This window comes from Oncorhynchus clarkii, chromosome 20 (genome assembly GCF_045791955.1).
Source record: "Oncorhynchus clarkii lewisi isolate Uvic-CL-2024 chromosome 20, UVic_Ocla_1.0, whole genome shotgun sequence".
NCBI classification, from domain to species: Eukaryota; Metazoa; Chordata; class Actinopteri; order Salmoniformes; family Salmonidae; genus Oncorhynchus; species Oncorhynchus clarkii.
In genome coordinates, this window is record NC_092166.1 from 34,080,331 (window position 1) to 34,090,330 (window position 10,000).

At 40.3% G+C, this 10,000-nt stretch overlaps 1 protein-coding gene across 2 annotated transcripts in view; it reads left to right on the top strand.

The window, feature by feature from the left end:
• The window catches only part of LOC139376280 (eph receptor A4b), a 139,424-nt gene that overhangs the window by 103,459 nt on the left and 25,965 nt on the right, over positions 1 to 10,000 (top strand). The gene's annotated exons all lie outside the window — the stretch shown is intronic.

A 10,000-nucleotide genomic window follows, 5' to 3' on the forward strand; every position in this document is an offset into this window, starting at 1 on the left:
GCAGACACTTTGTTTAAAGTATGTGTGTTGTAGGTGAGTGTGGGGGAGTGTGTAGTTATTTATACTGTGTGTTGTAGGTGAGTTTGGGGAAGTGTGTAGTTATTTATACTCTGTGTGTTGTAGGTGAGTGTGGGGGAGTGTGTAGTTATTTATACTGTGTGTGTTGTAAGTGAGTGTGGGGAAGTGTGTTGTTATTTATACTGTGTGTGTTGTAGGTGAGTTTGGGGAGGTGTGTAGTTATTTATACTGTGTGTGTGTGTTGTAGGTGAGTGTGGGGAAGTGTGTAGTTATTTATACTGTGTGTTGTAGGTGAGTTTGGGGAAGTGTGTAGTTATTTATACTGTGTGTGTTGTAGGTGAGTGTGGGGAGGTGTGTAGGTATTTATACTGTGTGTGTGTTGTAGGTGAGTGTGGGGAAGTGTGTAGTTATTTATACTGTGTGTGTTGTAGGTGAGTGTGGGGAAGTTTGTTGTTATTTATACTGTGTGTGTTGTATGTGAGAGTGGGGAAGTGTGTAGTTATTTATACTGTGTGTGTTGTAGGTGAGTTTGGGGAAGTGTGTAGTTATTTATACTGTGTGTGTGTTGTAGGTGAGTGTGGGGAAGTGTATAGTTATTTATACTGTGTGTGTGTGTGTGTTGTTGGTGAGTGTGGGGAAGTGTGTAGTTATTTATACTGTGTATGTTGTTGGTGAGTGTGGGGAGGTGTGTAGTTATTTATACTGTGTATGTTGTAGGTGAGTTTGGGGAAGTGTGTAGTTATTTATGCTGTGTCTGTGTGTGTTGTAGGTGAGTTTGGGGAAGTGTGTAGTTATTTATACTGTGTGTGTTGTAGGTGAGTGTGGGGAAGTGTGTAGTTATTTATACTGTGTGTGTTGTAGGTGAGTGTGGGGAAGTGTGTAGTTATTTATACTGTGTGTGTTGTAGGTGAGTTTGGGGAAGTGTGTAGTTATTTATACTGTGTGTGTTGTAGGTGAGTGTGGGGAAGTGTGTTGTTATTTATACTGTGTGTGTTGTGGGTGAGAGTGGGGAAGTGTGTAGTTATTTACACTGTGTGTGTTGTAGGTGAGTGTGGGGAAGTGTATAGTTATTTATACTGTGTGTGTGTATTGTTGGTGAGTGTGGGGAAGTGTGTAGTTATTTATACTGTGTGTGTTGTTGGTGAGTGTGGGGAGGTGTGTAGTTATTTATACTGTGTATGTTGTAGGTGAGTTTGGGGAAGTGTGTAGTTATTTATACTGTGTGTGTTGTAGGTGAGTTTGGGGAAGTGTGTAGTTATTTATACTGTGTGTGTGTTGTTGGTGAGTGTGGGGAAGTGTGTAGTTATTTATACTGTGTGTGTTTTTGGTGAGTGTGGGAAAGTGTGTAGTTATTTATACTGTGTATGTTGTAGGTGAGTTTGGGGAAGTGTGTAGTTATTTATACTGTGTGTCTGTGTTGTAGGTGAGTTTGGGAAAGTGTGTAGTTATTTATACTGTGTGTGTTGTAGGTGAGTGTGGGGAAGTGTGTAGTTATTTATACTGTGTGTGTTGTAGGTGAGTGTGGGGAAGTGTGTAGTTATTTATACTGTGTGTGTGTGTTGTTGGTGAGTGGGGAAGTGTGTAGTTATTTATACTGTGTGTGTTGTAGGTGAGTGTGGGGAAGTGTGTAGTTATTTATACTGTGTGTGTTGTAGGTGAGTTTGGGGAAGTGTGTAGTTATTTATACTGTGTGTGTTGTAGGTGAGTGTGGGGAAGTGTGTTGTTATTTATACTGTGTGTGTTGTAGGTGAGAGTGGGGAAGTGTGTAGTTATTTACACTGTGTGTGTTGTTGGTGAGTGTGGGGAAGTGTGTAGTTATTTATACTGTGTGTGTGTTGTTGGTGAGTGTGGGGAAGTGTATAGTTATTTATACTGTGTGTGTGTGTTGTTGGTGAGTGTGGGGAAGTGTGTAGTTATTTATACTGTGTGTGTTGTTGGTGAGTGTGGGGAGGTGTGTAGTTATTTATACTGTGTATGTTGTAGGTGAGTTTGGGGAAGTGTGTAGTTATTTATACTGTGTGTGTTGTAGGTAAGTTTGGAGAAGTGTGTAGTTATTTATACTGTGTGTGTGTTGTTAGTGAGTGTGGGGAAGTGTGTAGTTATTTATATTGTGTGTGTGTGTTTTTGGTGAGTGTGGGGAAGTGTGTAGTTATTTATACTGTGTGTGTGTTGTTGGTGAGTGTGGGGAGGTGTGTAGTTATTTATACTGTGTATGTTGTAGGTGAGTTTGGGGAAGTGTGTAGTTATTTATACTGTGTGTGTTGTAGGTGAGTTTGGGGAAGTGTGTAGTTATTTATACCTGGTGTGTATTGTTGGTGAGTGTGGGGAAGTGTATAGTTATTTATACTGTGTGTGTGTGTTGTTGGTGAGTGTGGGGAAGTGTGTAGTTATTTATACTGTGTGTGTTGTTGGTGAGTGTGGGGAGGTGTGTAGTTATTTATACTGTGTATGTTTTAGGTGAGTTTGGGGAAGTGTGTAGTTATTTATGCTGTGTGTGTTATAGGTGAGTTTGGGGAAGTGTGCAGTTATTTATACTGTGTGTGTGTTGTTGGTGAGTGTGGGGAAGTGTATAGTTATTTATACTGTGTGTGTGTTGTTGGTGAGTGTGGGGAAGTGTATAGTTATTTATACTGTGTGTGTATGTTGTAGGTGAGTTTGGGGAAGTGTGTAGTTATTTATGCTGTGTGTGTTGTAGGTGAGTTAGGGGAAGTGTATAGGTATTCATACTGTGTGTCTGTGTTGTAGGTGAGTTTGGGGAAGTGTGTAGTTATTTATACTGTGTGTGTTGTAGGTGAGTGTGGGGAAGTGTGTAGTTATTTATACTGTGTGTGTTGTAGGTGAGTGTGGGGAAGTGTGTAGTTATTTATACTGTGTGTGTTGTAGGTGAGTGTGGGGAAGTGTGTAGTTATTTATACTGTGAGTGTGTGTTGTTGGTGAGTGGGGAAGTGTGTAGTTATTTATACTGTGTGTGTTGTAGGAGAGTGTGATGAAGTGTGTAGTTATTTATACTGTGTGTTTTGTAGGTGAGTGTGGGAAAGTGTGTTGTTATTTATACTGTGTGTGTTGTAGGTGAGAGTGGGGAAGTGTGTAGTTATTTACACTGTGTGTGTTGTTGGTGAGTGTGGGGAAGTGTATAGTTATTTATACTGTGTGTGTGTGTTGTTGGTGAGTGTGGGGAAGTGTGTAGTTATTTATACTGTGTGTGTTGTTGGTGAGTGTGGGGAGGTGTGTAGTTATTTATACTGTGTATGTTGTAGGTGAGTTTGGGGAAGTGTGTAGTTATTTATACTGTGTGTTGTAGGTGAGTTTGGGGAAGTGTGTAGTTATTTATACTGTGTGTGTGTTGTTGGTGAGTGTGGGGAAGTGTATAGTTATATATACTGTGTGTGTGTGTTGTTGGTGAGTGTGGGGAGGTGTGTAGTTATTTATACTGTGTATGTTGTAGGTGAATTTGGGGAAGTGTGTAGTTATTTATGCTGTGTCTGTGTGTGTTGTAGGTGAGTTTGGGGAAGTGTATAGTTATTTATACTGTGTGTCTGTGTTGTAGGTGAGTTTGGGGAAGTGTGTAGTTATTTATACTGTGTGTGTTGTAGGTGAGTGTGGGGAAGTGTGTAGTTATTTATACTGTGTGTGTGTGTTGTTGGTGAGTGGGGAAGTGTGTAGTTATTTATACTGTGTGTGTTGTAGGAGAGTGTGAGGAAGTGTGTAGTTATTTATACTGTGTGTGTTGTAGGTGAGTTTGGGGAAGTGTGTAGTTATTTATACTATGTGTGTTTTAGGTGAGAGTGGGGAAGTGTGTAGTTATTTACACTGTGTGTGTTGTAGGTGAGTTTGGGGAAGTGTGTAGTTATTTATACTGTGTGTGTGTTGTTGGTGAGTGTGGGGAAGTGTATAGTTATTTATACTGTGTGTGTGTGTTGTTGGTGAGTGTGAAGTGTGTAGTTATTTATACTGTGTGTGTTGTTGGTGAGTGTGTGGAGGTGTGTAGTTATTTATACTGTGTATGTTGTAGGGTTGTGTGGGGAAGTGTGTAGTTATTTATACTGTGTGTGTTGTAGGTGAGTTTGGGGAAGTGTGTAGTTATTTATACTGTGTGTGTTGTAGGTGAGTGTGGGGAAGTGTGTAGTTATTTATACTGTGTGTGTTGTAGGTGAGTGTGGGGAAGTGTGTAGTTATTTATACTGTGTGTGTGTGTTTTTGGTGAGTGTGGTGAAGTGTGTAGTTATTTATACTGTGTGTGTGTTGTTGGTGAGTGTGGGGAGGTGTGTAGTTATTTATACTGTGTATGTTGTAGGTGAGTTTGGGGAAGAGTGTAGTTATTTATACTGTGTGTGTTGTAGGTGAGTTTGGGGAAGTGTGTAGTTATTTATACTTTGTGTGTTGTAGGTGAGTTTGGGGAGGTGTGTAGTTATTTATACTTTGTGTGTTGTAGGTGAGTTTGGGGAGGTGTGTAGTTATTTATACTTTGTGTGTTGTAGGTGAGTTTGGGGAGGTGTGTAGTTATTTATACTGTGTATGTGTGTGTGTTGTTGGTGAGTATGGGGAAGTGTGTAGTTATTTATACTGTGTGTGTATTGTTGGTGAGTTTGGGGAAGTGTGTAGTTATTTATACTCTCTGTGTGTGTGTGTGTGTTGTTGGTGAGTGTGGGGAAGTGTGTAGTTATTTATACTGTGTGTGTGTTGTTGGTGAGTTTGGGGAAGTGTGTAGTTATTTATACTGTGTGTGTTGTAGGTGAGTGTGGGGAAGTGTGTAGTTATTTATACTGTGTGTGTTGTAGGTGAGTGTGGGGAAGTGTGTAGTTATTTATACTGTGTATGTGTGTGTGTTGTTGGTGAGTATGGGGAAGTGTGTAGTTATTTATACTCTGTGTGTATTGTTGGTGAGTTTGGGGAAGTGTGTAGTTATTTATGCTGTGTCTGTGTGTGTTGTAGGTGAGTGTGGGGAAGTGTGTAGGTATTTATACTGTGTGTGTTGTAGGTGAGTGTGGGGAAGTGTGTAGTTATTTATACTGTGTGTGTTGTAGGTGAGTTTGGGGAAGTGTGTAGTTATTTATACTGTGTGTGTTGTAGGTGAGTGTGGGGAAGTGTGTAGTTATTTATACTGTATGTGTGTGTTGTTGGTGAGTGGGCAAGTGTGTAGTTATTTATACTGTGTGTGTTGTAGGTGAGTGTGGGGAAGTGTGTAGTTATTTATACTGTGTGTGTTGTAGGTGAGTTTGGGGAAGTGTGTAGTTATTTATACTGTGTGTGTTGTAGGTGAGTTTGGGTAATTGTGTAGTTATTTATACTGTGTGTGTGTGTTGTAGGTGAGTGTGGGGAAGTGTGTAGTTATTTATACTGTGTGTGTTGTAGGTGAGTGTGGGGAAGTGTGTAGTTATTTTTACTGTGTGTGTTGTAGGTGAGTGTGAGGAAGTGTGTTGTTATTTATACTGTGTGTGTTGTAGGTGAGAGTGGGGAAGTGTGTAGTTATTTATACTGTGTGTGTTGTAGGTGAGTTTGGGGAAGTGTGTAGTTATTTATACTGTGTGTGTGTTGTTGGTGAGTGTGGGGAAGTGTATAGTTATTTATACTGTGTGTGTGTGTTGTTGGTGAGTGTGGGGAAGTGTGTAGTTATTTATACTGTGTGTGTGTTGTTGGTGAGTGTGGGGAGGTGTGTAGTTATTTATACTGTGTATGTTGTAGGTGAGTTTGGGGAAGTGTGTAGTTATTTATACTTTCTGTGTTGTAGGTGAGTTTGGGGAAGTGTGTAGTTATTTATACTTTGTGTGTTGTTGGTGAGTTTGGGGAGGTGTGTAGTTATTTATACTCTGTGTGTTGTAGGTGAGTTTGGGGAGGTGTGTAGTTATTTATACTGTGTGTGTGTGTTGTAGGTGAGTGTGGGGAAGTGTGTAGTTATTTATACTGTGTGTTGTAGGTGAGAGTGGGGAAGTGTGTAGTTATTTATACTGTGTGTTGTAGGTGAGTTTGGGGAAGTGTGTAGTTATTTATACTGTGTATGTTGTAGGTGAGTGTGGGGAAGTGTGTAGTTATTTATACTGTGTGTGTTGTAGGTGAGTTTGGGGAAGTGTGTAGTTATTTGTACTGTGTTTGTGTTGTTGGTGAGTGTGGGGAAGTGTGTAGTTATTTATACTCTGTGTGTGTGTGTGTGTTGTTGGTGAGTGTGGGGAAGTGTGTAGTTATTTATACTGTGTGTGTGTTGTTGGTTAGTTTGGGGAAGTGTGTAGTTATTTATGCTGTGTCTGTGTGTGTTGTAGGTGAGTTTGGGGAAGTGTATAGTTATTTATACTGTGTGTCTGTGTTGTAGGTGAGTTTGGGCAAGTGTGTAGTTATTTATACTGTGTATGTTGTAGGTGAGTGTGGCGAAGTGTGTAGTTATTTATACTGTGTGTGTTGTAGGTGAGTTTGGGGAAGTGTGTAGTTATTTATACTGTGTGTGTGTTCTTGGTGAGTGTGGGGAAGTGTGTAGTTATTTATACTCTGTGTGTGTGTGTGTGTGTGTTGTTGGTGAGTGTGGGGAAGTGTGTAGTTATTTATACTGTGTGTGTGTTGTTGGTGAGTTTGGGGAAGTGTGTAGTTAGTTATGCTGTGTCTGTGTGTGTTGTAGGTGAGTTTGGGGAAGTGTATAGTTATTTATACTGTGTGTCTGTGTTGTAGGTGAGTTTGGGCAAGTGTGTAGTTATTTATACTGTGTGTGTTGTAGGTGAGTGTGGGGAAGTGTGTAGTTATTTATACTGTGTATGTTGTAGGTGAGTGTGTGGAAGTGTGTAGTTATTTATACTGTGTGTGTTGTAGGTGAGTTTGGGGAAGTGTGTAGTTATTTGTATTGTGTGTGTGTTGTTGGTGAGTGTGGGGAAGTGTGTAGTTATTTATACTCTGTGTGTGTGTGTGTGTTGTTGGTGAGTGTGGGGAAGTGTGTAGTTATTTATACTGTGTGTGTGTTGTTGGTGAGTTTGGGGAAGTGTGTAGTTATTTGTACTGTGTTTGTGTTGTTGGTGAGTGTGGGGAAGTGTGTAGTTATTTATACTCTGTGTGTGTGTGTGTGTTGTTGGTGAGTGTGGGGACGTGTGTAGTTATTTATACTGTGTGTGTGTTGTTGGTTAGTTTGGGGAAGTGTGTAGTTATTTATGCTGTGTCTGTGTGTGTTGTAGGTGAGTTTGGGGAAGTGTATAGTTATTTATACTGTGTGTCTGTGTTGTAGGTGAGTTTGGGCAAGTGTGTAGTTATTTATACTGTGTATGTTGTAGGTGAGTGTGGCGAAGTGTGTAGTTATTTATACTGTGTGTGTTGTAGGTGAGTTTGGGGAAGTGTGTAGTTATTTATACTGTGTGTGTGTTCTTGGTGAGTGTGGGGAAGTGTGTAGTTATTTATACTCTGTGTGTGTGTGTGTGTTGTTGGTGAGTGTGGGGAAGTGTGTAGTTATTTATACTGTGTGTGTGTTGTTGGTGAGTTTGGGGAAGTGTGTAGTTAGTTATGCTGTGTCTGTGTGTGTTGTAGGTGAGTTTGGGGAAGTGTATAGTTATTTATACTGTGTGTCTGTGTTGTAGGTGAGTTTGGGCAAGTGTGTAGTTATTTATACTGTGTGTGTTGTAGGTGAGTGTGGGGAAGTGTGTAGTTATTTATACTGTGTATGTTGTAGGTGAGTGTGTGGAAGTGTGTAGTTATTTATACTGTGTGTGTTGTAGGTGAGTTTGGGGAAGTGTGTAGTTATTTGTATTGTGTGTGTGTTGTTGGTGAGTGTGGGGAAGTGTGTAGTTATTTATACTCTGTGTGTGTGTGTGTGTTGTTGGTGAGTGTGGGGAAGTGTGTAGTTATTTATACTGTGTGTGTGTTGTTGGTGAGTTTGGGGAAGTGTTTAGTTAGTTATGCTGTGTCTGTGTGTGTTGTAGGTGAGTTTGGGGAAGTGTGTAGTTATTTATGCTGTGTGTGTGTGTGTTGTAAGTGAGTTTGGGGAAGTGTGTAGTTATTTATACTGTGTGTGTTGTTGGTGAGTTTGGGGAAGTGTGTAGTTATTTATGCTGTGTCTGTGTGTGTTGTAGGTGAGTTTGGGGAAGTGTATAGTTATTTATACTGTGTGTCTGTGTTGTAGGTGAGTTTGGGCAAGTGTGTAGTTATTTATACTGTGTGTGTTGTAGGTGAGTGTGGGGAAGTGTGTAGTTATTTATACTGTGTGTGTTTTAGGTGTGTGGGGAAGTGTGTAGTTATTTATACTGTGTGTGTGTGTTGTTGGTGAGTTGGGAAGTGTGTAGTTATTTATACTGTGTGTGTTGTAGGTGAGTGTGGGGAAGTGTGTAGTTATTTATACTGTGTGTGTTGTAGGTGAGTTTGGGGAAGTGTGTAGTTATTTATACTGTGTGTTGTAGGTGAGTGTGGGGAAGTGTGTAGTTATTTATACTGTGTGTTGTAGGTGAGTTTGGGGAAGTGTGTAGTTATTTATACTGTGTGTGTTGTAGGTGAGTTTGGGGAGGTGCGTAGTTATTTATGCTGTGTGTGTGTGTGTTGTAGGTGAGTTTGGGGAAGTGTGTAGTTATTTGTACTGTGTGTGTGTTGTTGGTGAGTGTGGGGAAGTGTGTAGTTATTTATACTCTGTGTGTGTGTGTGTGTTGTTGGTGAGTGTGGGGAAGTGTGTAGTTATTTATACTGTGTGTGTGTTGTTGGTTAGTTTGGGGAAGTGTGTAGTTATTTATGCTGTGTCTGTGTGTGTTGTAGGTGAGTTTGGGGAAGTGTATAGTTATTTATACTGTGTGTCTGTGTTGTAGGTGAGTTTGGGCAAGTTTGTAGTTATGTATACTGTGTATGTTGTAGGTGAGTGTGGCAAAGTGTGTAGTTATTTATACTGTGTGTGTTGTAGGTGAGTTTGGGGAAGTGTGTAGTTATTTATACTGTGTGTGTGTTCTTGGTGAGTGTGGGGAAGTGTGTAGTTATTTATACTCTGTGTGTGTGTGTGTGTTGTTGGTGAGTTTGGGGAAGTGTGTAGTTATTTATACTGTGTGTGTGTTGTTGATGAGTTTGGGGAAGTGTGTAGTTAGTTATGCTGTGTCTGTGTGTGTTGTAGGTGAGTTTGGGGAAGTGTATAGTTATTTATACTGTGTGTCTGTGTTGTAGGTGAGTTTGGGCAAGTGTGTAGTTATTTATACTGTGTGTGTTGTAGGTGAGTGTGGGGAAGTGTGTAGTTATTTATACTGTGTATGTTGTAGGTGAGTGTGGGGAAGTGTGTAGTTATTTATACTGTGTGTGTTTTAGGTGAGTTTGGGGAAGTGTGTAGTTATTTGTACTGTGTGTGTGTTGTTGGTGAGTGTGGGGAAGTGTGTAGTTATATATACTCTGTGTGTGTGTGTGTGTGTGTGTGTTGTTGGTGAGTGTGGGGAAGTGTGTAGTTATTTATACTGTGTGTGTGTTGTTGGTGAGTTTGGGGAAGTGTTTAGTTAGTTATGCTGTGTCTGTGTGTGTTGTAGGTGAGTTTGGGAAAGTGTGTAGTTATTTATGCTGTGTGTGTGTGTGTTGTAAGTGAGTTTCGGGAAGTGTGTAGTTATTTATGCTGTGTCTGTGTGTGTTGTAGGTGAGTTTGGGGAAGTGTATAGTTATTTATACTGTGTGTCTGTGTTGTAGGTGAGTTTGGGCAAGTGTGTAGTTATTTATACTGTGTGTGTTGTAGGTGAGTGTGGGGAAGTGTGTAGTTATTTATACTGTGTGTGTTGTAGGTGTGTGGGGAAGTGTGTAGTTATTTATACTGTGTGTGTGTGTTGTTGGTGAGTTGGGAAGTGTGTAGTTATTTATACTGTGTGTGTTGTAGGTGAGTGTGGGGAAGTGTGTAGTTATTTATACTGTGTGTGTTGTAGGTGAGTTTGGGGAAGTGTGTAGTTATTTATACTGTGTGTTGTAGGTGAGTGTGGGGAAGTGTGTAGTTATTTATACTGTGTGTTGTAGGTGAGTTTGGGGAAGTGTGTAGTTATTTATACTGTGTGTTGTAGGTGAGTTTGGGGAG